We start from the raw sequence: 6646 nt of genomic DNA, 5'->3' as shown, positions 1-6646 counted from the left end.
TATTCATGTCTCTGAGGTAAATCTCTAGGCATATCTGATTTCTGTCCCCTATTTTTCCACTCACAATCATATACTTAGGTACCTTTTGACCTCATTGGGGGGGGGAAATCTAATGTTCAGAACTACCAATAACAGGAAGAAGAGAAAAAACGATTTATTTATTTTTTTTTTTTGGAGAATGAAATCATAGATAGTAAATTCTTAAGCACATTCTCCACATATGCCGCGTGCTAGTTGGGTATCTTTTGGAATCATTGTTACACGTTTGGCATGGGTAGCACAAAGGTTGGTGTCTTCAAAAAAGCCAACAAGATAGGCCTTGCTTGCCTCCTGCAAAGCACCAATAGTTGCGCTCTGGAAGCGCAGATCTGTTTTGAAATCTTGGGCAACTTCTCGCACCAGACTCTGAAAGGGGAGTTTGCCAACCAGCAGTTCACTGGACTTCTGTCTGATAGAGTGTAATTTCATGGAGTGCCACAGCACCGGGCCTGGAACGATGCGGTTTCTTCACCCTTCCAGTAGAGGGTGCCTGCTTGCGAGTCGGCTTTTGTGGCCAGCTGTTACCTGGGTGCTTTACCACCAGTGGATCTGGGGAGCAGTCTGCTTTGTATGAGCCACGACAGAAAGACCTTCTTACTTGCCCGCCATCGGCTGGAGCTCCGTGAGCTAGAGGCGGCGCTGGTGTTAGAGAGTGACAACTGTGCGGTGGCGACTGCGAACACAATTCCGTTTGCTTGTTTTCTAAATACAAATACAGAATGGACTGAAACCCCCATAATTTGCCGCAGTCTGGCTGGGCACAAATCACCGAGCCACCACAAAGCACTTGTATGTTCAAACAGGAAACTTTATTGCCTGACCTCCAACAGCACTCCACGCACACTTCCCGGGAACTCTCTCAAACGCCACCCACGTGGCCCCTCTCCCACACACCACACCAACCGGAACTCCCTCCACCAGAACTTCACCAACCAACACAACTCCCCAGGAAATCCCTGCAAGAACTCCAAAGTAGCGGGTGCCCCAGGCGGACAGCAGGAGTTTATATACAATTGAATCAATCCAGCATCATCTTAATGGCTCGCCTCTCAACCATTACTTCTGGCAAAATGCCAGGGGCCATTCCGACTTGGCTCTCAACAATAATTCATACTTTGGGGAATCATGGGAGCCTGCCTACCCTGTATTCAGCAGACCACAAAGTTTGGTTCAGGTTCAAAGATGAGCAAGAACTTAGACTTTGTTCAATGTTGGTTATTTTTATTCACTCCTAAAGCAGCCAACAAAAAGGGAAAAGTTTAGACATCTAAGGAAGATGTAGGTAGGGAAGTGTGGCTTCCCATTGCATCTCTCACATCCCGAGGAGGAATGCTAGATGTCTAGTTCCTCTTGTTAGCCTTCCCAGAGAGAAGTGCTTCACCTGCCTGGAAAAGAGAAGACCTTTATACCCCCAGTCAAACCAGCACACACTGTGCTCCTCCACATTTAGCAATGATTCTGCACATCATTCATGTGTAATAGTTCTGGACCTTGAAGTTCTTTCAATGACAACGCTGGGGAAAATCCCTTATCAACTCCCACTGTCCAGGAAGTCTGTTGGGGAAGTCCAGCCCTAGCTATCCCATTCCCTTGTCCCACCTGGTCAGTTGTCCCAACAAACTGTGAGCATTTAAAGTGATCCCAAATCAGAAATTCTTTTATGGATCTTCTAGATATACTCTTAACTATTTCATATATATGAGACTACTTTTAACCAAAAAATATTTAGTAGCCTGAAATACCCTTGTTGTCATACATAGTTATTTTGATTTTTCCTAGTTCAGGCACTAATTTGAATAAGTCTCTTCTTTGTTGTTTAGTTACTTCTGAAGGACTGAAATTAATTGTACTAGTTTTTAATAAATATTATGTCTAATTCTTAAGGAAAATTAATTTGGAAAGTATACCGAAGCCAATCTATGAACATGAGTTATTTTAAACTTAAAGTTTTGAGTTTCCTGTACATGGGGGTTTACTGCAGTTATTTCCTGCAAAATCCAGTTCTGTGGCAGATTCTAATGGCCTCATCACATTCGAGATTCAGTGGAGTTAAGTGTTACTAGGTTTTCTTTTGCTAGTCGGAATGAATGGAAATCTTTTTTTCAAATCATATCCTTAAGTTCAAAAGCTCATTTCATTCACTGATCTTTTTAAATTTTTTTGTAACAGTATTTAAATTTAACAAATTGCTGCATGTGATTTATTTTCAATTTAATTACAGAGCCAAAATGCTACATATAATGATGGATGTAAGTACCAGTCAATTCTTCACCCTGATGGCTTGAGAAAGGCTGTAAAGTGTACCATAGTCTTTCTAAATAATCTCCTATGAGCCGTCTTTCCCTGCCATTGAATCAGTGCTGACAAATAAAGTATCAGAATAGTAACTAATAAGAGGTCATGCTTTTGTGCCAAGCCCACCCCTTGCTTCTCTTTCATATTGATGCTAATGTGATGCCATTTAACACAGTTCAAGAAAATTCATAAAATCAGTCTCTGCTTAGGAAGAACCTTTGATCAAAGATGGATAAATCACAGTGCCCCAGGAATTGGTTTAAAATAAGTAGCAGTGTAATATATTTCTTTTTGTTATGAGTTAAAGCTCTAAAATGTATTTTTATATTCTAGGGGGGAAAAACTCAGTTCTCTGAAACAAAATGACAAGTAAAAAAGAAAACAAAACAAAAACCCTGCCCCACCCATTGAAAACATCAATCTTAATTCTATATTATGCAACTAGTGGGTTCCAAAATAAAGTTTCAGTTCATACCTATTTTCTGAGAGTTAGTCCACACAAGTGAAGTTCTTCCTTGAGTTAGAAGTCTTATATCTTTAAAAAATTTTTAAATTGATTTTTATTATTGCATAATAATTATCATAATAGTAGGACTAGTTGTTACATATGCCTACATGCACACAACATAATTTCATTAATTTTATTACTGAGTACCTCTCCTTTCTCTCTCCTCTTCCCTTCTCCTACTTTTCTTCCTTTATTCTACTGGTCTCCCTTCTATTTTATTAGATCCCATGCCTTTTTCCCTTTTTTTGCTCTCTAGCTTCCACATTAGAGGCCTTATGTATTCTTAATATTATATATTTGTATATACATATAATCATGCAATATTACATAATGTTAAATAAATATATACCTTACTACAGTACATATGCAGGGGTCATTTTTACTAGCTGTGAGGTCTTGGGCAGGTTAATTAGCTATTCTGAGTCTCAGTTTCTTCATCTATAATTTACTTACTTGTTTATTTATTTGTTTACACTACTGGGGATGGAATCCAGTGACTTGTCTATGCTAGGCAAGTGCTCTACACTGAGCTACATCCTTAGCCCTTTAAAAAAACTATTTTGACACAGGGTCTCACTAAGTTGCTGAGGACAGTTTCCAACTTGTGATCCTCTACATCAGCCTCCCAAGTAGCTGGGATTACAGGCATGCACCAGCATACCTGCTCTTTTTCTGTAATTCTGAGATAACAGTCTTGGGATTGTTGTGTGTAACCAGATATGTGTAATAGCACTCAGTGGAGTGCCTGGTGTATAGTAATGACCAATAGTGGCAGTTGATACTGTTAATTTATATTGAAGTTTCCTTTCCTGCTTTTTTATCCCACTTTAGTCCGTGCAGCCAGACAAATATTATATATTTATGGATTGCTTATGTATCAAAAGTTTTGGTGTTGGCAGTACCTTGTTTCTGTGGCTGTGAACCCTGGGGAATTCTGGCTTTCCTGACCCTAGCAGCCCTGTTTGGGTCAGTTCCTTTCTCTGTCCCTGTGATATGATTAAACATATCTCCCAAAGTTCACGTGCAATGGTGTTGAGAGGTGGGACCTTTAGGAGATGACTAGGTCAAGAGGGCCCTCACCTCATAAATGGATTAATGCCATTATCACCGTGGTCAGTAGGTTATCACTGGCTAGTGAGTCCCTGAGAAAAGGACGATTCTGTCCACTTCCCTTCTCTCTCACTCTCAAATGTGCTCTCTTGCCCTCCTGCCTTCCACTGTGGGAGAATGAGGCACAAAGGGCCTGGCCAGATGTGGGTTCCCTGACCTTAGACTTCCCAAAACTAAAAAGTTAATCTCTGTTCTTAGAAACCATTCAGTCTAAGGGTAGTTCTTTTATAATAGCACAAAATGGACAAAGACAACCTGACTGAATGTTTTTTATACAAGTATACTTTCATAAGAGCTTAAATCAATCTTTAGTATGAATAGGGATACTTGAAGCTTATTATAACTACCAATTTAAAGAAACTAAGAAAGATTTCATAAAATAAATCATAAATCATACTTCAGTGTCTCCTACTTTCTTAGCTTTATATTTTTTCCTATGCTAATGCATTTCTAAAAGAAAACTTGGGATTCTCTTGGTTCTAAAGTGACAAAATGAGCTCTAAAAGGCTACTCTCTTCTATTTCAGTCTGGAAGGAATTCAAACAATGAGAAAAAGGAAAAGGAAGGAAGAAGAAAGGAAGCTGGAATTGGATGGAGAGGTCCACCAAAGACTAGTGCCCACTGATTTTTCTGTTGTTGTTGTTGTTATTGTTTTTTGTGGTGCTGGGAATTAAACCCAAGGCCTCAAGCATGGTAGGCAAATATCTGCAACTGAGCTATATCCTCAGTTCTGACTTTGTTTTTTAAACCACTTTGTTGACTACAGTTTATACACCATAAATTTTTTTTCCATCATAAATACATAATTCAGTAGCTTTCTTTCTTTATTGGTGCCAGTAATTGAACCCAGGGGTGCTTAACTATTGAGCCACATCCCTACCCCTTTTTATTTTTTATTTTGAGACATGTTCTTCCAAAGTTGCTTAGGGTATCACTAAGTTGCTGAAGCTAGTTTTGAACTTGCAATCCTCCTGCCTTCCAAGTCACTGGGATTACAGGTATGTGCTACAGCATCCTGCTCAGTAGCTTTAGTATATTTTCAGAGTTGTACAGGTATCATAACAGTCAAGTTTTTAGAACATTTCCATCAGCTCAAAAAGAAACCTCACATCTATTAGTAGTCATTCCCACCCCCCACCCTCAGCCCTAATCAATCATTAATCCACTTTCCCTCTATATAGATTTACCTATTCTAGGCATTTTATTTAAATGGAATAATGCAACAAGTAGTTTTTTGTAATCTGGCTTCTTTCATTTATCATAACGTTTTTCATTCTTTCTATTTATTGATTGATTTTGATGCTGGGGATCCAACCCAGAACCTTGCACATGCTAAACACGCATTCTACCACTGAGATACATCCCCAGCACCCATTTTTTTTTAGGAGAATTTTATAATTTTATTTTCATTTTCAGTGAAAATGTCAAATTTTAAGTATCTGCTGAGAAAACTGAGATACAGTACTGAGATGTGAAATATAGTACTTTATAACAAAATCTGCACGTATCAGTGCATTTCAATCAATCCTGAGTGATTGAATAAAAGGAGGAAATAATGTGATGCATATGGTAGAACTGACCTTCAAAGGGCTAGCAGAGTTTCTTGGTACTAATATTAGTTGAGAAAAATACCTTGGATAAAGAAATTAGAAATGGTAGAGAAGAGAGGATCTTTCCTTGGACAATTATAATACAGCTTAGGGTCCTAGAATGTGAGATCTAGTTCTGAAAGTTTCCACAGATAAATTGATAACTCATATAAGATATCATCACAAAGTGCCCAGAGAAGGATGTATGAAAACTATTAGGGGGACAGCCCCATCTCCCATTTTTCCTTTCCACACTCAAGGGCTGTGCCCTTCTTTAGTATGTCCTTCTGATGTCCTTTCCTATGGGAAATAGATCTGATTAGCCAACCTTCACTGAGATGTTAACTGAATGACTGTTGTTTTCACTCTACCTATTGATATTTTTATTTTTTAATACTTGCAAAGACAATATTTAATTCTAAGAAATTATTGTAAATCTGAGGGGTTTTAGCCATCATAAAATATAGTTAAGGGAAATATTTGGTACAGAGGAATATTTCTTTTTGTATCCATTTTATTTGCATATAGAATTTTTTTTTCAGTGTTAGGGATTGAACCCAGGGCTCCCACATGCTAAGAAAGTGCTCTATCACTGAACTATATACCCAGCCCTTTTTATTTTATTTTGAGACAGGGTCTCACTAAGTTGCCCAGGTTGGCCTCAAACTTGCGATCCTTCTGCTTCAGTGTCCTAAGTAGCTACAATTGCAGGCAGGTACCACTGCTCCTGGCACCACTGTTTTTTTTTTTTTAAATACAATTTCAAAATATTTGTTCTAAAATATGAGCAGACAACATTTTCTAACTCAATTAGTTCCCAAAGCAACTTACTTATTTCTGGGGCAAACTGTGACTTAATCAAAGATTTATAATTATAACATATTTAGACAATTATATGACATCACTGTTTAACAACTGTGTAAACTACACGGAGTAAGAGTTAGACCTGGTCACATCAGTGGGAGCTGGGGATGGAGGGCAACATTCTGTCATTGTCCTCTAAAGGAAAGGTCAGGGTCAGGCACTTGCCTCTTTGTGTCTTAGGTGAGGAACGAGGGCAACTGTCAGCTGTCTCCAGGCAGGAACTGGCACAGCTGGCAAAAGG

At 38.7% G+C, this 6646-nt stretch overlaps 1 pseudogene; it reads right to left on the bottom strand.

The window, feature by feature from the left end:
* Positions 1–201: 201 nt before the first annotated feature.
* LOC125615192 lies at positions 202–776 on the bottom strand (annotated as a pseudogene).
* Positions 777–6646: the final 5870 nt, after the last annotated feature.

This window comes from Marmota marmota, unplaced genomic scaffold (assembly GCF_001458135.2).
Source record: "Marmota marmota marmota unplaced genomic scaffold, marMar, whole genome shotgun sequence".
Taxonomy (NCBI): domain Eukaryota; kingdom Metazoa; phylum Chordata; class Mammalia; order Rodentia; family Sciuridae; genus Marmota; species Marmota marmota.
This window is presented reverse-complemented; position numbering and strand designations above follow the sequence as displayed.